This window comes from Puma concolor, chromosome C2 (genome assembly GCF_028749965.1).
Source record: "Puma concolor isolate L17-30 chromosome C2, mPumCon1.1.hap2, whole genome shotgun sequence".
Lineage (NCBI taxonomy): Eukaryota > Metazoa > Chordata > Mammalia > Carnivora > Felidae > Puma > Puma concolor.
Window position 1 is genome coordinate 118418969 of NC_141675.1, and position 21474 is coordinate 118440442.

At 36.3% G+C, this 21474-nt stretch overlaps 1 protein-coding gene and 1 pseudogene across 3 annotated transcripts in view; both read right to left on the reverse strand.

Moving 5' to 3' along the window:
• EPHA3 (EPH receptor A3) overlaps positions 1 to 21474 on the reverse strand; it is a 360579-nt gene that overhangs the window by 148991 nt on the left and 190114 nt on the right. The gene's annotated exons all lie outside the window — the stretch shown is intronic.
• On the reverse strand, positions 12835 to 15334 carry LOC147577504 (superoxide dismutase [Cu-Zn] pseudogene; annotated as a pseudogene).

Sequence of the window (21474 nt, forward strand, 5' to 3'; positions counted from 1 at the left end):
CACTATTTATCCCAAAGCAAAAAAGGAGAAAAATTATGAGCATATCAACAAAAATATATCATGACCAAGGAACCAACAGTTTATTTTTTTTTTTAATTTTTTTTCAACGTTTTTAATTTATTTTTGGGACAGAGAGAGACAGAGCATGAACGGGGGAGGGGCAGAGAGAGAGGGAGACACAGAATCGGAAACAGGCTCCAGGCTCCGAGCCATCAGCCCAGAGCCCGACGCGGGCGCCCGAAAATGTTTTTTTTTTTTTAAATATCTCCTATTCATTTTCCAGCAATTGATGTTGAAATTTAAACTGTTGGTTCCGGGGTGCCTGGGTGGCGCAGTCGGTTAAGCGTCCGACTGCAGCCAGGTCACGATCTCGCGGTCCGTGAGTTCGAGCCCCGCGTCGGGCTCTGGGCTGATGGCTCGGAGCCTGGAGCCTGTTTCTGATTCTGTGTCTCCCTCTCTCTCTGCCCCTCCCCCGTTCATGCTCTGTCTCTCTCTGTCCCAAAAATAAATAAACGTTGAAAAAAACATTTGTTTAATGTTCATTTATTTTTGAGAGACAGAGACAGAGTGCAAGTGGGGGAGGGGCAGAGAGAGGGAGACACAGAATCCTAAGCAGGCTCCAGGCTCTGAGCTGTCAGCATGAGCCGGACGCGGGGCTCAAACTCATGAGATCATGAGATCATGAGCTGAGTCAAAGCGGGACGCTTAACCGACTGAGCCACCTAGGCACCCCTAATAGGAGATAACGTTTTTGATGTGCATATTGTAATTGTGAGGAACACAGTTTCAGGCAGCTCAGGTTCAAATCTTGACTCTATCACTTACTACCTATATAACTGAACAAGTTACAAAGCCTCTTCATATCAGTTTCTCTGTATCTATAAAATGGAGACAGTAAAAGAATCCTACCAGGATTTTATAAGAATTAAAGGAGAGTATAGCAAGTTTCAAGTACATACTAGACATTAGTAAATATTAATATATATTTATATACATATTTAAACATTCATGATGTACCCAAACATTCTAAAATCTATGACATAAATCAACAGATTTCTCAGTGTATTTGAACAACATTAAACCACATTTGCCTTTTCCTAATTTTCTACTTTTGAGATATATTAGGCATCTGTTTCTCCTTAAAATATTATTGCAATATCCTTCTCCATTAAAACTGTATTTTTTAAGAGGGTTCACAAAAATATTTCACAAAAGAGCATCCTCTTGTCCAAGTACATTACTGATAGTTATTCAGCCAGCCCTTTGCTCTACCCAATATTTCCAACTACCATTTTGTGACACTGGAGATTTCCATAGATATCTTATATCTACGCAACTTATATTTAACATAGACAAACCAGAGCAATGTTTTGCCCTTGGTTCTTTGTGGATATGTCAGTCCATCTCATTACATGCTACTAATAACTTTATCCTCCTTTGAAATCTTTGTATTTACTGGTGGAAGGACCAACACAGAATGGGTCCCCCCAGAGGAAACTGAAATGATTACCTCCAATTTGTAGCTCAAAGCCTTTTTGCTTCTTTATTCAGATGCATTTTTCCCACCCCCAATACTGGCAGTTTTATTTTTATTTTTATTTTTTTGGCTGCCATATGCACTAGCAAACACAAACTTGGCTGACTTCCCTCCACATCTTGTCCTCACTTCTTGAAGGATCTTTCTTTTACTGAGCTCCAAAATTAATCTGACTTCGAAATTCATCCGTTTTCATGAGTCTTATTTCTCCGTAAGTACAGACTCTTGCTAAGGTGATACTGAGCTTTGTAACTTTCAGCCACTTGTCCAAATCTGTATCATGTTGGCACTGACCAATGTCTCCCCTGTCCGATAGCTTTTCTGACAGTTAATGAGAAGTAAAAGGCTAGAGCTATTAGTCCAAATCCTAGGGGACAGGTGTCCAGATTACAAAAACCACATTCACATATGGCAATAATTGGCAGCTCTTTTAAGTGATCACAGACTTATTTCTAAAGACCCAATGGATACTTGAATAATTCTTGGTGCCAAATAGGAAACTCTCCTGAATAAGATAAGTATGTACTGTTTTTTTTTTTTTTTGTACAGTTATTGCTTGTTTTCTTTTTTTTTTTCCCAATAGACTTTTCCAATAAAGGAGATTCATTTAAATAGTTCATGCCACTCTCTCTGTCCCAAAAATGAATAAATGTTGAAAAAAAAAAAAATTAAAAAAAAAAAAAAAAAGGGGCGCCTGGGTGGCGCAGTCGGTTAAGCGTCCGACTTCAGCCAGGTCACGATCTCGCGGTCCGTGAGTTCGAGCCCCGCGTCGGGCTCTGGGCTGACAGCTCGGAGCCTGGAGCCTGTTTCCGATTCTGTGTCTCCCTCTCTCTCTGCCCCTCCCCTGTTCATGCTCTGTCTCTCTCTGTCCCAAAAATGAATAAATGTTGAAAAAAAAAAATTAAATAGTTCATGCCAAAATTTATATAATTCTACCAAAATTATAGACTTAAGTCTATGGCAATTGAAACCTTAGAGATAGAATACTTCAATCTCACATTGGATAAGGTATTATAGATTTAAGAAGCCCATATGTTTATACATCTAAATAGAAGCAGCAGCTCAGCTTTGTAAACAATATCCTTTCAAGAATCTTACTACCATTTACAGAATGGTCTTTTAACTCATCTTTCTCATTCTTTTGATTTTTCAAAAGTAGCGCAACATGAAGTCTACTTATGTAAAAACATTTATTAATTCAATATTTAAAGATTCCATTTTATATACAGTAATTTATTTATACTTCAAAGCCTGCTCCTTTGTCCAAACTGATTTTCAAGGCTCTATTGTACTCCCTTCTGTTTATCTCTAACCTTTCTGTTTAATCACACTTGGTAATAAATTAAACATTCCACAGACTCACAAGCAATCAACAAATAAGTAGGATATTCTGGCACTTCTAAAGGAAGAGCAGACATTGAAAGGAACTGCTGAATTAATAAAGTGGTTTCAGAACACTCCTCAGAGCAGAAACTATTTTCACTTATTTTAATATTTAAATATTTTAACATACCATCATTTTAGTTTGAAGTATAAGTGCAGCTTCCATGTTCAACTCTATCCTTTGATGTAGGAGGAACAAAAGCCTCCGACTGAGAGGCAATAGACCTGTGTTCTAGTCCTGACTGGACCTATCCAGCTAGGTGCTATCTTATGTTGAGCGAACTTGTCCTAGAGCCCAGCCTCAGAAGGTCGTAGACAAAACCTTGACACCAAGTCTTCCTTGAGCTTACCTGTTGCTTCCATTATGCTCACAGCCTAGAACTTTGAGCAACTAGCAAATTTTTCCTAAGTCAGTTTAACCTGGGATGCATATGGTTTTGATAACATTTTACTCTACATGCATGTTACCATTCTGAACTCTGGGAACAGTCTAACATGACAAACTAGTGGTAGGAATTTCCTCATGGAGAAACAGAAAAAAAAACAAAACAAAACAAAACAAAAAAACCCAGCTCTCCCAAATTTATATTATCCATCATTCTTTCCTCTAACAATTACTATGGGTACAGGATTGACTTTTTAATAGCTAGTAGGATGGTGATTCTATTTTAGGAATTCCTTTTTAATTTTACTTTATAGAGAAATTTATAGCATTTATTCATATAGATAGGTTGTTACTTCATCATCACATGAATAAAGTATCTTTTTAGTCAATAGTAACATATTTGCACATTCCATTGATGATTTTTCAGAAGTTGTAAAAGACTTGAAGATACTTTTTGTGATGTTGTATCTCTATATTCATTGTTGGTAACCTAAAACTAATTTTTGGTAATTAAGATCTTAAATAAGCATATAATTAAGTTTAAACAAGGATTAAAAACCCTTGCCATGTAGCTCCATGGCTTAAAAGAAATCACAGGATTCTTTTATTTAAAATCCCATATCCCAGAATAAATAGACTTCCTCATCTATTTAGCATTGGTCTCCCAGGATTAGAAGATGACACAAGATGGTTCCATGATTACATCGGAAAATATGTTTCCCCTAAAGCAAAGATAATATCCCTGTAGTCACCTTTAGTTTCTTATCTCAAGTTACTCTTTCATCTGCTGAATTTCTATTCCTCTGTGTCAACGATAACTTGAAAATTAAACACCTTTGGGACACTAGGGAATAGCATGAGATGAACACTATTCTGACCACAGCTGGAGGCCACAGAAATGCTGCTGCACCAGATGAAGTGAAAGGCTAGGGCGTTGTGGGAGGATAACAGCAGGGAGTTGGCACTTGCATCTGGTTTCCCCCATTATTTTCTATTTGAATTCTAGGTACGTGCACGTATGCCTGTCATTCTTCTAGGTACAGTATTACTAATAAGACATGTAGTATAACAATGCAAATAAAACAATACGTTACCCTTCTTAGAATTATGCAAAATTTTCAATGTTAGAAATTTCTAGTGCTTAGAATTCTGAATATTTGGAACATAGTCATTGCTTAAGTGCATACATTTTTTTATATTAACAGAAAAATCTTATTTATAAATATTTTATGTGCATATCATGTACACCATTATTTTAGAAATAAACCTAAGAGTATTTTATTTTTCATATTTTATTTTGAGAGCGAGTGAGAGAGAGAGAGAGAGAGAGCACAAGCAGAGGAGGAACAGAAAGACAGAATCCCAAGCAGGCTCTGCACTGACAGAAACCCTGAGATCATGACCTGAGCTGAAATCAAGACTTGGACACTTAACTGACTGAGCCACCCAAGCGTCCAAACCTAAGACGCTATTTCAAATTTGTTTCTACAGATATTTATAGGCAGCATATTAAGAGCAATCTGTTACCCCATGAGCCTCTACTGACAACCTGCTTATCTTTATAGGGAATTCACATGGTTGTTTAGCATTAAAAGAGAGAGAAGCTATTTCAACATTTCATGGCATCATTTTGTGCAATCTGAGGCCCCCATTTTCACAAAGGATCAGCCTGTCTCCTGACAGGACAAGTCTGGGGGCAAGGCCCCTCCTCTGGCCAGAGTTCTGATGGGTGGCACCACTGTGCTTAGCCTCTTCCAGTTTTAGTTTTTTCATGATCCTGACTGGTTTACTAACTATGTGGTTTTTTTCTGCTGGCAATTTTAACACCTGAGTACGCTTCAATCTCAGTATGTTATGTTCTCATTATCTCTCTGTGGGGCTCTCAGCCCTATTACATTGGAAATTCATTGAGAGGAGGAATTATGTCCCATATAGCTTTGTGTATTAGATATCCTAACACTGCTTGATATAAAGTTGGTAGTTCATACGTATTGAGACAAATTAACTCCAATACAGACACACATATGTGTATGGGTATGTGTGTGTGTGCATTTTGGGTGGCCAGCACACATATCATGTCACAGTATGGGCTCCCCTCCTGATCCCTCTCCTGCCCCCACTTCCACTCTCAGTCTCTCTAACCAAAGCTCTTAGAGTCTACAGGGAAAAAAATAATTGAAGAAAGAGAGAAATTACACTTAGGAATAGAAATTTATAAAACTGCCAACATTTTGTTTTTTGCTTGTTTTTTTTTTATTTTATTTTATTTTATTTTATTTTATTTTATTTTATTTTATTTTATTTTATTTTATTTTATATTTCATTTTATTTTAATTCCAGTAGAGTTAACACATAGTGTAATACATAAGTTTCAGGTCTAAATTACAGGGATTCAACATTTCCATACATCACCTGGTGTTCATCATGACAACACTCCTCAATCCTCATAACCAATCTCCCCTATCCCCCCACTGCTACCCCCTACACCTCCCCTCTGGTAACCATCAGTTTGTTCTCTATTGTTGAATCTGTTCCTTGGCTTCTCTCTCTCTCTCTCTCTCTCTCTCTCTCTCTCTCTCTCATTTTCCCCTTGCTTGCTTGGAAAACTGCCTACTTTTTGGAACCTGGAAAGAGGAAATGATACTGGGAAGGAAACATAGGGAGCGATGAATGGGATACATGAGTATTAGGGTCAATAATTTCAACAAAAGCATGGGCAAGAATAAAATATTCTGAATGAAATATGAAAAGTGTGAGAACTGAGGAAGAGTGGATTGAGCTATCAGACCTTTAACCTGAGGAACAGTGACATTTGTTATTTCCTTGTGGAGGGGTGTGTGTTTGTGTGTGTGTGTGTGTGTGTGTGTGTAATTCTGATTCCACAAAACTGTTTAAATTAACTTGTGCTTCATAACTCTGTCATTCTCTAGTTGTGTCATTTTTGCATCTTCACACATTGTAAGTACATACAGTTTGGCATCTCCATAACTAAAAGTTCTACAATTAGGTTTTTGATGCATTTAAGCTCTTGTTTGGAGATACAATGCAATTAACCATAGGAATGAACAACATATCCTTTCTTTATCAAGCTAGCCTGCCATTTCATCATGTATGTGCAAAGTCAGAGATTTTATCTGATCATTTTGTGCAAAGGAATGAGGGCCTGGATGCATGGAGGGATTTTTAGTAAAAGTCAAATTATTCAACTGAAATAGTCTGAAACAGAAGGGGTTTGAAAAGAAGCCAAGATAACCAAGTTATACAAACTGTCATCATATCCCAGCCCTCCCCCATAACAAAAACATCCAATCAAAGGATGGGGAAATTGCTTAGAAAAGAAATATTTTTAATAGATGTTAATAATGTACAATATTATACCTTAACATCTCATTTCAAGGAGAGAAGAGTAAGTTTCCATTTCACTCCAGAAAACATGGTTTCCATTCATCAACAGTATAGCTTTCTAAAATATCTCCTCAAGTTATTATGGGGTTCTATAACCAAGCCTGATTGTAAAATATGATGTTACAAAAAATCAATAATAAAATATTCATATGATCCAAGATTTTCCCAAATTGAATCTGACTGGGTCATGGCAGTATGCTGATGTCTGGAATGCAAGTAATATACTATATTATTGATGCCTGTCAAATAACGGAAATTGTTACAAATTAATTCATCCCTAACCTAATTAACCCCGTGTGCAATATTATATGCATTCCAGACAAGTACTGTTTTGCTCTGGCCATAAAACTAGGAAGGACAATATTTCAACCTATAAAATCGCCTTTTAAGCCACTTAGAAACCTCAAAGAGTATTGCTTATGTAGAAGTGATGCAAAAGAATGCATTACCTCATCTGTTTGAATTATTTTTGGTCTGATACAAAATGTTCTTTTTTTAACTGTAAAAATAATCTAAGGAAAATGTCTAGTCTGTCTTACATATTGAGTAGATAGAATACATTCATATTAATAGTTTGCACTATTAGAAATAAAAGCTGTGTCATTTTTGTAGGGGAAATGTGGAAGCCTTAACATTCTCTTGATATTCTAATGCAAAAATTGTTTTCTATCCAGAATATCTCATAGTTCTGACCTTACAGGTCAATGTATATCAAGATATATTTTAACATGATATATAGTTAGGACTGGTTTTTTTGGAACTAGTAGGCAAGTTGTTACTTTTATAAGAAAATTTTGTTATTTTTCTTCAACTATCTCTTTACACACATCCTTTCCCACCCTCATTTGTCAGTAACGCCCTGCTCTTCGGCAAAACAGAGCCTGATTCAAATATACCTAGATGTGAAATTTTCCTGTGCTCCAAATCTGTCGTGGATCTACAACGCATTAATATTTATCAGTTCTTTCTTTTCTTCTCTGCTAGTTGAAAACACTGTATGCTATACCTCCTAGCTTTCCTAACTGATTATTAAACAGTAAACAAAGAAAAAAAAGGCAACTCCAAAGAAAAAAATCTAATTGTGGTGATGTTTTAAATTATTTCAATCTTTCTGTTCCCATCGTTTTGTATCACATTGCAAAATTTTCTTATAATTACTGCCCCCGATTTTTAGTTTTATAATTTTCCTAGTTTAGGAATAATGTCATATTTGGATAAGTTGATTTTAAAAAGGGAGAGGGGGTGGCCTTGGATAGCAGTAGAAAGTGCATGCAGATGGTGGAGAATTTCTGGGAGAATCAGAGCTTGGCTGATCGCTTCGAAGTTATCCCTCCACAGGTGCATACTGAACACAGATTGTCTGCCTCAGAGAGTTGTGAACACTGGAAAGACCATTCGTGGAGTGTTAACATAGAGCAGGAGCTCCTAGAAAGGAACTTTTATTATTATTTTACCGTTATACTTCACAACCGGTACTTATAGACAATGTTAGCATTTTTCAATTCTTAGCATTTCAGTCAGGGCATTGTTTTAACATATGTAACTATAAAGTGTGCCCCAAATCTATGGATGTGGTTCATTTTCTGTAAGAGCACATTAGGCACTCTTAAGGTGAAAGCTGTAGCATGTTTTTATTTTTAAAAAAAAATTTTTTTTTAACGTTTATTTATTCTTTTTGGGACAGACACAGACACAGCATGAACGGGGGAGGGGCAGAGAGAGAGGGAGACACAGAATCGGAAACAGGCTCCAGGCTCTGAGCCATCCGCCCAGAGCCTGACGCGGGGCTCGAACTCACAGACCGCGAGATCGTGACCTGGCTGAAGTCGGACGCTTAACCGACTGCGCCACCCAGGCCTCCCTGTAGCATGTTTTTAAAGAGACTATTTCTGCCTTCAAAATCTAAAACGGTGAGAAAAAAAGTGCTTTGCGGTTAATCTCTATTTTAAGATTTTATATATATATATGATAGACATGATATATACGTATATCATGTCTATCATATATATATATATCTGTGTGTGTATCTACACACCTATGTCTATACCGAGAGAAAGAGAGACCCATGTATTGTGGCCACATGTTGTCAAAATGCATTAGTGAAATATCATATCTGATCACAAGTAATGTGAAATGATGCCCCACTGATTAGAACGTCATTGATGCTGTGGCCTGTTGTTCTTGACACCACAGAAGAGGATCAAAGCATCTTTCACGGTGATAAAGTTGGCAATATGGACGGGAAATAATGCCAGAGAGACTGATTAAGTGTTAACACTCCCACCTGGTGCCATGAAAATAGGACAAAACATCCATAATTCAGGATGATTTTCTCCTCCTGTGTTTATTTTTGTGCCAAGCTATAGGGTTTGAAAGAGTTAATACTGACAAACACTTTCTTCCTCACAATGCTCTCCAGTAAGGAGTAGGTTATAAGAGGGCTTCTCTTTCAGTGTGCATCCCTTCAAGGAATACTTTTTATATTTATATGAAGAATCAGAAAGGTATTTCCAGTGGGTGCAAAAATATGACTCATCCATTTTCCCTGCTTCTATATCTGGGTTGACAGATACCCAACTCAAGCTGTCTCTTGACTGACAAACACCTCAGTGGGCACGTTTTTCTTATGATAATGTTTACAGATAATTCAGGGAACCTGTATCCCAGATTTGTATTCTTAAGGAATAATGTCAACTAGAATATGAAGTTCTAAAATGAGAATAAATCTTTATCTGAGACCATGCTTCATCCACCATAATTAAATGTGCTAGCACCGGCCATCTTAGTTTGAGTCTCACTTCGCTTCTTTCCGTGAAGCTATCTGTGAGGCAAAGCCAGTGCAAGGCCTGAAGAGAAGGACCTCTGCCTGAACTGCTAAAGCTTACATGGTTAAGACGATAACACTGCCTCCTGTTTTGTTTGTTTGTTTGTTTGTTTAGAAAATTCTCTTCCCAGGTTTTAAGCATCCTGAATCAAAAGATAGCAATATTCATCCAACCTTAGGGAAGCGTCTCCTAAAACAAGAGTTAATGTTACTGCCAAAACAGATCAATGGTAACACATTTGTGTGAGTGACTATTATCCACAAGACAAAAAAGCTTTTATTAATTCCTGGAGGTCCACTGAATTGTTCTTGTTCACTGGGTTCTCAACTATGGTTCTTGTTCCAAATGTCTCATTACATAGTACGAGTGACATAATCAAAGCATGCTCCCCAACACTGTCCTTCTCAAGTCCATTTTCCTGTTGGCATACATGCCTATGATAAGATGGTACATTTTAACAAACATAAAATAAAATAAGTTTTGTACACACGTTCACATGTTTCACACACACACACACACACACACACACATTTTTTGTTCAAATATAAACATCAGGGAGTAATTTGCTAGATGGACTCAAATGATGTGATGATGTAACAGGTATTTCTATTACTAATTTGTAGATTTTAGTCAGGCTTTATGGTCCATTTGAAGGCACTGTGTTTATAGTTTGCAGGCTGCCATCTAGGTGCCAGATAGCTGAATGCATCTTACATTACCGATGAGGTCATCGTTGAGTAGCATGCTGAGAACAGCAAGACTATCACCGGGCTCTGGAAATGAGGCACAGTCATGAAAATGTGTGTCTTTATTTGTATCCTTTCATAATTTATTTCCACGAGCTTTCACTCTATAGTCAGTGTGCTTTGGATCTTTGATAAGCACATTATAAACTGCTTTGCATTCCATCACATTGATCCATGCTATATTAGAGTTCTCCCATTGTTTGAACAAAGTATCTTATTCATCCCCATGTAATGCTCATGGCCCGTTAGTTTATAGAAAAATTTAGTTCTATGCTTTCAGTGTCACAAAACAAAACAAAACAAAACAACACAAAAAATGTAGGTTAGAAACAACTTTAAAAATTAGAAAAGAAGCTTTTTACAGAGGATCAAAAAATTGATTTGACCCTGTGTTGATAATCTCATGGTGAAAGTAGTGACATAATTTGACCAAATTTGAAATTTGACTACATAATCTGTGGCAAAAAAAAATTGACCTCTCAGGACATATTTAACTCATGTGTAATAATTCTGTAACAGTAGATCCCTCAAACATAACCAAATGGAGAAAGGCAGGTTGAAGGGCTTAGTAAAATGTAAAGCAATATAAAATGCTAATGCTTAGAGTATGTGTTTGTCTCTCTCTGTGTGTACAATATCAAATTAATATTATAATTATTTCAATTCTAAGTTTGCACCATAGAACCACAAAAATTGTGGAATTCTTACAAGAATAGTTTGCTTTTTTTATACTTCCCATGATAAGACATGTTATTTTATCTTACTGATGGCAACTCTGAACAAAAACATGTGGTATTTAGAAGCTGGAATAACAAAGATAACAGAGTGCAAGTCTCGTAACTTTTACTTTTTTTCCCTTCTGGTACTAATCACTAATATACTGTCTCTTTTCTTAAGTTATTTAGAAGTCACATCAGTGGTTAAACATTCGTCTTATATTTGATTATAAGACGTATATAATACATATGATGACAACAGCAGGGGGAGGGGAAAGCTATGCTCATAAAAATTTCCTATATTTTACCAGAGGCAATTTACTATCAACTTGAAGTAGATTTTGATAAGTTAGAGATGTAGAAATCATTAAAAACCACCAAAAAAGTAACACAAAGAAGTGTGATTTAAAAGTGAAGAGAGGAATCAAAATGATGCGTAAATGAATTGTTGTATCAAAATCATGGTATAACAGAACCAGAAAAGATTAAAGGAGAAACAGAAGGGGAAAGAAAAAGCACTCAGAGAAACAGAAAAGAAGTAGCAAATGGCACACCTAGAGCCAAACGTATTAACTTTTACATTAAACATGAAAGAATGAAACACTCCACACATATGGCAGAGTCAGTGAAATTGGGTCAGAGAAGCAAGATTCGATTACATACTATCTATAAAACATACACTTTAAATTCAAAATCAAAAATCAGTTGGAAGTGAAAAGATAGAAGAAGATACAGCATGCAAATAATAGCATGAGAGAACTGGAGTAGCTATATGAACATCAGACAAAACAAACTTAAAGGAAATCAATGTTATTAGAAATAAGGAGAGACATAAACAACATCAACACGGTGGGAAGAAAATACACTTATAAATGTACCTGGATCTCAAAATGTAACAGAGAAACATAAAACACATATTGGTAAAATTTAAAGGAGAAACGTAAATTTAGAAATGAACACTTAAAACTGTTTTTATTCACAGACTACATGATTGTTTATACAGAAAACCCTAAGGACTCTATAAAAACAAGTTATTGTGGGGGCACCTGGGTGGCTCAGTCAGTTAAGCGTCCAGCTTCAGCTCAGATCGTGATCTCACGGTTCATGAGTTCGAGCTCTGCCGAGGGCTCTGCATTGACAGCTCAGAGACTGAAGCCTGCTTCGGATTCTGTGTCTCCCTCTCTCTCTAACCCTCCGTCTCTCTCTGCCCCTCCCCTGCTCGCGCTGTCTCTTTCTCTCAAAAATAAATAAAACATTAAAAAAATTTAAAAACAAGTTATTGTGTAACTGTGAATGAACTTTCACATTTTAGGTTGTCTCTAAAATACACCATCTCCAATTGCTTAGAAGTTTTCTTAGGATTTGTGAGACTTATTAATAAATGGACACGATGAGCATTATTATAAGCCTTATTGTAAGTCCTTCAGCAAAGAGTTTACATGGTGATTTTTTCTTAGAGTCTCAATTTAGATACTTTAATAGGTTCAAAATACAGAGTCATATGGTGTATTTGTTTATTGCGGGCTTGACTGAGAAGTAAAGAAATTCAGACAATTACTTTTAACGCCCATATATGATTATTAAGTCTGGTAAAATACAGAGATCATTGAAAGAGATATTTTTTTTTTCAACGTTTATTTATTTTTGGGACAGAGAGAGACAGAGCATGAATGGGGGAGGGGCAGAGAGAGAGGGAGACACAGAATTGGAAACAGGCTCCAGGCTCTGAGCCATCAGCCCAGAGACCGACGCGGGGCTCGAACTCACGGACCGTGAGATCGTGACCTGGTTGAAGTCGGACGCTTAACCGACTGCGCCACCCAGGCGCCCCTGAAAGAGATATTTTTAACTGAGTCTGAGTTTTATAAAATCATACATATCTTCTAAGTGATCATAAATCAGTTCTCATTAAGGTAACTAAAGCAATTAAAAAGTCACAAAAATTACACTTTTAGGGTTACAGTGTTTAATGTTTTTCAAGTTAAATTTCTACAACTAGCAAGATAACATGAGTTACTAGGACTCAGACGATGTTCTAGGGAATACAGGAAATATTTACTTGGAGATCCCAAGTGCACTGCAAGCTAAACGATGGCCAGCGTTTCCTGTTTGTGTACTTTCTTGACTTCCACCTTTGCCCAAGCCATCTGGTTTTTCAAGGACCTCCACGGTGTGGCCAGTGACGGAATGGTCTCCTGACAGTGCAATCAGAGAAACTTCCATAGACACACTGGCCCCGCCATCTTTGCCAGAAATCACATTACCCAGGTCCCTAACACTTCTCTCCTGATCCTTTGGTTCACCATGTTTTTTTTAACAGAGGATCAAAGTGAGGACCTGCACTGGTGTAGCCTTGTGTGTTACCTGCAGGTTGATGGATGTGGAATCTATACTCGCCTTTGGTCAATCCTGTAATGGCTCCTGATACCACAACAGGCCCATTTTTTTTCTGCACGAAATGGACAGTGTCCTCCACACAGCCCTGGCCTTTCAGCACGCACACAGCCTTCATCTCTATGACTTGGGAGGGCAGCGGAGGACACCACATAAGATGCTGACACCACACTGCATGTTGATTTTGTTACCACAGGTGAGAAATATATGTGACCAAAGGCCTGAAACGAGTAAACCAAAAAAACCTTTGTGGAGGAATTGGCTGACCACAGGAAGTGAGGTGCCAAGACTGTGAAAAGCCACACAGATTTCACACCTCCACTTCTATAACTTTAATTGTCCTTTAATTTACTTTAAGGATTTTCTTTTCATTTTTCGTGTCTCTCTGTCCCTCTTTTTCTCCACAAAATTATGCCTAAGTTGTACCATCCCCAAAGCCACTCTTCACTATTCTTGCCAATTCCACATCTGACAACAAGTCCCAGAATATTTTCAGACAGTACATGGAAAATGTTCTAAGTTGCACTGCCAGCGATGAAGTGTTGAAAATACAAGCGCCTGTGCCAAGGAAGAATACTCTGAGGTCAAAGAACCTTTTGGAAGTATTAATAAAGTAGATAATAAACAATTCCAGAGTTGGCATTTGGTGAAGAAAGACAATCCATATTCACTAAATCAGAGCAATAAACATGAATTTAAAGAGACACTTAATGGCTTGGACCATGATTCTCCTAAATCCATCGGGTCTTTTGGCTAGCACTAAAGAGAACATTGAACTTGAGCACATCTGAAAATTCTGAAAATGCCTTGACTCAATTATGATTATGATTTGTTTCTTTCCAGCCTAAGTGAATGATACACATGGAAACAAAATGCAGAATTTTAAAATCTGTCTCTGTTACTCAAATCCCAACATCACCTTTTGTTCCATTTTGGACACCAATGTTTGCATGGTTTCACTTAGATTGTTGGTTGACACGGTAAAATGTCAAAAGTAAGAACAAAGAAAAGGTAATATTCACCATAAAGTCCATTTCTCCAAAATGTCAGCACTCCTTTGTCAAGGTTAATAGTTAGGGGAACAAAGGAAAATGTGTTGAAGTTAAATTCTTTCATTTTATATTTTTTTCTCTTTGCAATCCAGAATCTGAAATACATTTTCTTTTTCTTTTTCTTTCTTTCCTTTTTTTTTCTACATCAGGAGGATCATTATGTATTTTCTCATTAAAAGAAAAAAAGAGAGAAACTATTAAATAACAGGAATGATCATTCATAGAATACTTACTATTTGTCAGGTATCTTCCTGACATTTTATTTAATTTTCACTACAATCCTTTATATCAGTATCATTATGAGCTCCATGATAAAGGGGATAAAACCAAGTATAGATAAGTGAAATAACTAGCCAGGAAATGGATAAGAATCCAGACGTTTTGTTTTAAAGACTGTGCTGCTAATCTCTATGCTTATAAAACAAAACAAACAAAACAATTACAGGCTAAGATATCTCCAAAACACTAAAATTTGCTTTTTTACTATGTTGATACTTAATATATTTATTAACACATCAGCAGTCCAACTAGATTATCTAGGTCTTATATTCAAACAGCCAACAAGTCTTAACAGTGATGCATTGCTGGGAGATTTATTTTATTTACTGATTTCCAGGAGTTCATTATTAATTAATAGGTGTTTTACTTAGCAAAATGTGTTCCTGCCTTTTGGAGAGGTGAATAAGTAAGGTTTTTGGATATTGCGGTAAGATCCAGAATATGAAAAAAATGCAAAAAAAAAGGTAGTTTATATCAAGAAATGGAGGAACTAAAATAATTTAAGCTAAACTACATCTCCCCAAAGTGCTTTTAAGTTAAATTATTTATCAATAAAATTATACAGCTTAGAAACACTATTGAACACTAAGACTTTTTTATGAAAGCATTTCATAATTTTCCCAAAGCAGTCTGACATTATTCTGTGCATTTATAGAGATAATTGTGAGAGTGTCTTCAATTTTTACTTTTTCTTTAAAGTTATTATATTCCATATTTTTCCTCTCCCTTAAAATTAGTGCCCTCATGATCTAATATGCTTTTCTACTTACTTGTCCTTTACTTTTATAGATCTGCTATATATATAAAGAACCCTGGTTTGAACTGCTCAACGGGTTGTACAGATATCAGCTCATTAAAAACTCTACTGTGAGACAGTCTGTGGACATTTTAGAAATTGTGCCACTTTCTACTTAGAACAGAGAATTTAAAGCTTGTGAAGATCACCCTGTGGGTTTTCCATCAGAGATGTGACTTGCTATAAGAATCTTCATTCTGAAGTAATGAGTCCAGTTTTGCTGAGCTTTATTTAATACACAAGATGTGGAACTTATAGTGACAAAAACCACGGGAGTTGAGAGTGATATGAAACAGGATATTTGTGTGTATGGAGGTATTTTACTGTGTAGAAAGAAGACAGGAAGGATGGACCCAAATATCTCTCAAGGCCTGTAAGTTTGTATTCAGTTACTTACTAAAAACATTTAGAAGTTTGACTTAAATTCCTGTTGACACGGGAAACCCAGGCTTGGCACTAAAACTGAAAGTGTTCTTATTTGAAGGCTATCAAATAAATGAATTAAAATAACACTAACAGTAAAGACTAAGCTACAGGATTAGTGCTCTGAATAAGAGCAATAGGTTATTAAAGGCCCAGACAGACGTGGGGCTCTGTGTGTGTGTGTGTGTGTGTGTGTGTGTGTACATGTGCAGGGCAGGAGGCCGGAAATGTGTGGCGCTCTTCACCAAAAAAACCTCATGACTTTGAGAGTCTAACACTAACAATTAGTACTTCTCTCTCTCATACTCCCTCCACCTGCATGTGATTCTCACAACGTCACCCATGTTAGCTATTACCAATTATGACTGCTCATATTCATTAGCCTCTCCTCCGATGGTTTATAGATGAGCTCAAGACGCTCCTTTTCTGACCAAAACAAACAAAAGAATATCCTCTCACAGTCCCCTTCTCCATGCTGAAGTAACTATTAATTTTGTTTCCAAAACAATTATGGAAAGGGTATCCTCTCCTGTTTCTACTTTCTTATGCCCATTAACTCTCCAACTTTTACCAATTTAATGGGAACAATTGGGATAAAAGGCAAGACCAATCCTTCAATTGTTAAACCTCAAGGGGCTTCTTCTTTACTTTCTTGCAGTCTACAATGTTGAGACATCTTTTTTTTTTTTTTTACTAATGTCTCAAAAATTTCTAAGAATTTTCTCAAATATTTTACTGTCTTTTTACTCTCCAACTTCTCAAATATTTCTAAGAATTTTTCTGTTTGCCTCCTAAATATATTGATTAGGGACCGGTGATCATTCATATGAAAAGGTATTCAAAAAAAGATTGAATATCTTCCTTAACCCATTGCCTTTGCTACTTAATCTGTTTTACATATGCATTCAATATTAACCTTCTTTGTTTAAAAATGTTTATTTATTTATTTTGAGATATATAGAGAGAACGCATATGCACAGGGGAGAGGCAGAGACAGAGGGAGACAGAGAATCCTAAGCAGGCTCCACACTCTCAGCACAGAACCTGATGTGGGGCTCAATGCCACAAACCATGAGATCATGACCTGAGCTGAAATCAAGAATCAGATACTTAACTGACTGAGCCATCCAGGCACCCCACAATATTAAACTTCTTAATTAACAATTATTATTGACACAGAATTACTGAGTTGCATTCAGATCATTATTCCCAGCTCCTTTTACACAAACCTCTTCACCACTCTGCAAATCTCAATACCTCACTCTCACCACCTGCAGCCAACTATGACCAAGGTGTGCTTCATAATGTTTGCTGAGTTGAACGTCACTTCTCAGCTCAAAATCTATAGTTGCAAATTACTGGCAAAGTTCAAACATCACTCCTTAACTATAGTCGATAAATAATTGGTTCCCTTCTCACTTATTCCTACCTGTTTTCTACTATTTCAGTTAGGACTTTTAGTTTAACCTTCACTTCAACGTTCTCAGTTGCTTCCTGCATCAGGGCTCCACATTTTCTCCATTGCCTCTACTCTAGGTCATAGCAAGCTTCCTCTATTAAGCTTCTGTTTAGTTCTCATGTTTGATGACCCTAGTTAGCACTGATGCCCTTTCTCAAACTTCTTTTGCTCTTTCTTTTTTTGTAGTATATATCCATCACTAAGTCTCTCTCTATATATGTATATACACACGTACACATATACAGTGTATGTGTGTATATATATTTATGTATATGTATATACATATATATACATATACATATACATATGGAATGTTGTATTTACAAACTGTACCATGTACTTTACCTTATATGTAGTTTTGTTATCTAATACTTTTCACATGTAGGTCTTTTTCTTTACCGTTGTGCAGTTAGATCTTGGATAAAAGTGATTTAACGCTATATTATCCTTCTTAATACATTTCACACAGTTTAACTCAAGACCAAACATATAATGCATACTCAACAAATACTTGGTGGTTGCTTAATTGGGGCTAATAATATTTAAGAATTACCAAGACTTCATTGGATGATTAAGGCAATCGATGTTTTTAATGATTACATTCTATGGAGTCACTCTTAAATTCCAATAACTGCTAGATGCTATAGTCCATCACAATATTTAAATTTCTAATACTTTATTTGGTGGTTTTGTTTTCTTTGGTCATCATTAGTTTGTTTTGTTTTGTTTTGTTTTGTTTTGTTTTGTTTTGTGTGTGTGTGTGCTAAGACTCTGCACTTGAAAACCCCAAGGCTACCCCAAAACTGGTCAAGAATGTTCCCCTTCTAGAAACATTCAAGATAATTTTAGTATTTTTTTGTTTTTCCATGATTATGCTAGATGATGATGATTATGATGATGATGATGATGGAGATGATGATGGTGATTTTAGTGTCTCTAGGTTTAAACAATCTCAGGTACAATGTAAACGTAAAGAAGACACTTTAAAAATCTATGCATCAGGAAAACTGAAATTCATCAAACTTCCTGACACCTACAAAAATGTAGTCACACTAGTGCACAGACGTTAACACAAAATATAATGTCAAACTACTGTTCTTTTAAATTTGAAGTTACAAATATAGGTCTAATGTTTTGAAATGTGAGAGTAACAAACAAATACCTTAATATGAGAATTTTTCAAATTTGAAGTTTTCTTTATTCCTAACCAAAGAGGCCCTTGAAAGTGCTTCATCGAGAAAGGATTGGATCGAATTGAAGAGGACAAATTTCCCAGTTGGCAAGTATCACCTGACAAGTATGGACAACACAGATCTCTACTCTCGGCTTTCAGCCTAGCCAAACCACAGCATAGTCAGGACCAAACAGACGCAAACCCACGGGGCTTTTCTGAGGATTACTCACAATTTGCTATGAATGAATGGCTAGACTGAGCTTAGGTGAACCGACCTGGAAAAGCCAGTCTGATAATCTATCAGACCTGAATTTTATAACATTAGTTTTACTGCCATTATACAGCCCATATTTTTGTTTCCCAGAGGTCTAACCCAAAATTCCACTATAATTTGTCATTTAGAACTTTAATATGGTCACTTAAGTACTTTCTGGAATACTTTGTTAAGATGGTTGAAGTAGGAAAATTAAATTTTCTGAAAGCCAGCGCTAACATGAAGTCTATGGTAACCACAAATATTCATGGTGTCATCTAACAACCTCAACTTCTGCTTTCATGATAATTTCAGTAGAGTTAATTGTCATGAGGTGACTTAAATACTCTGCCTAGAGTCCGATGGATATGATAAAATAAAATAAAATAAAAATAAGAAAGTAATTGAGAAAAATGTGTTTGAACACTTCAGTTAGAATTTTGGCTTCGCCGTTTATAAATTCTGTCACCTTAAACAGATGACGTAACCTCTTTGTGCCTCCAGTTTTCACCTGTATAATGGGGACCAAACCACTACCTCTCTCATACTATGATTATTGAGATTAATCACTATTAACTGTAGAATGCTTAGAATATCTCCTAAAACAGAGTAAGTACATGAAGAATACTGGTGACGATGAGGGTGATGGTGAGGACAATGACAAGGACTATTGTACAGCTACATCTGCCAAGGTACCAAACGACTGTAGCAGTAATAACTCCACATCATAGTAGTCTCTTATTTTTGCATCCATGCTTCCCCTTTTAGGAAATACAGCTTTCCAGGAAAAATTACCTTTGTTCTACATGGTATTTAACTTGGTACTTTATTGCTAATTTGTTAGAATAACCAAAGCAAGTTGTTTTCACAAAGGTTTATTCTCTGCACTGTAAAATAGAGTGAACCAATCTGATTGAACATACATTGTGAGGAGAAAGGAGGCAAATCCAGGAAAGCACAGATCTGAAAGTGGGAGCAGCCAAAGAGTTGATATGATCAGCATGGACAACGGTGCCAACACTAAGGTCAGTAAAGACACATTACAGTTTCCCATCTAACAATCAAGAATCCCAAATACATAGTAGAATGAGTGAATTTCAAAAGCAAACAGATATTAAAGAGTAGGTTTCAGAAATGTGAACTGGCCTATTCACGTTACACAATGAGAAAGTAGTAACACTGGGAAATATTTATTTATGATTTTCTAAATATCAATCTAATATTCTTTCCTCTACCTTATATGATGGGTTCAAAAAGGAATGGCTTGTACTTAAAAACTTTAAAATCATTTATAAATTTTCACAGGATAAAACTAGAATTACAACATGTCAACTTTATCCTCTATTAATAGGTGGTATAATCTGTCATTCAAAGTAATACTTTTCTTAGCCTTTACTTCTTCTTTTAAACTATAGCAATGTTCATGTGCTGTGCTAAACAGCTCATTATGTTGAAAATTATAAAATCGCAGACAGGACTAAAATAGATATTCAGAATGGGAAGATGATTAACACAGTAAGAAAAAAAAAGATAATAAAACAAACAAAACAAAGGTGTGAGAAAATGGGAAGTATTGCAAGTATATATGGGATATGGGATAGTTCTTAAACTAAAAATGATTCCTGGGGCACGTGGGTGGCTCATTCGGTTAAGCATCTGACTTCAGCTCAGATCATGATCTCACAAGAGTTTGAGCCTCCTGTCCCACTCTGCTGACAGCTCAGAGGCTGGAACCTGTTGCAGATTCTGTGTCTCCGCCTCACTCTGTGCCTCTCCTGCTCACGTTCTTTCTCTCCCTCAAAAAAATTAAACATTAAAAAAAACTTAAATACAAAAAGTAAAATAAATAAAAATGATTCCTGATGCAAAAGAGAGGGATGCTCCATATTAGACTTGTTAAGCAATGCAGTTTTAAATAGTCAGAAATGAAATTTTCATTTTTTAAATTTCCTTTAAAAATTTTTAATGTTTGTTTATTTTTGAGAGACACAGAGAGACAGAGTGTGAGAGGACGAGGGGCAGAGAGAAAAGGAGACACGGAATCCAGAGCAGGCTCCAGGCTCTGAGCTGTCAGCACAGCACAGAGCCTGATGCAGGGCTCAAACGTACTAACTGTGACCTGAGCCGAAGTCAGACACTGAACTGACTGAGACAGCCAGGCACCCCGAGAAATGAAATTTTCAAAAAGTTGTAAACATGCGACTAGAGAAGATCAACCTCAAAGTAGGATGTTCATTAACCTAATGACACTTTTGGAAACACTTACAGTTATAAATTCATCAAATATTTATTGAGTGGTAACAGTGTTCCATGAACTTTTCAAGGTGCTTAAGATTCATCAGGAAACAAAACAAATAACCCTGCCCTCTCGGAGTTGACATTGTATTGTGCACTGAACAGCAGGGAAGGAAAGGGGAGAGAGAGAAAGGAAACAGACAATAAGTCAGGAATATAATGAATATGTATATTATGTTTTCTGTTAGATACAACAGTAATTAAAATGAAAAAAAAATATGGGAAGTTAAGAAAGTTAAGAAGCGTGTGAGAGGAATATTTTAAATAGAGCAGTCAGCTTGTCATGGATGTGAGCAAATACTTCATGGAGGTAAGGACGTTTCTACGTTTCTCATGCAGATACCTAGAAAAA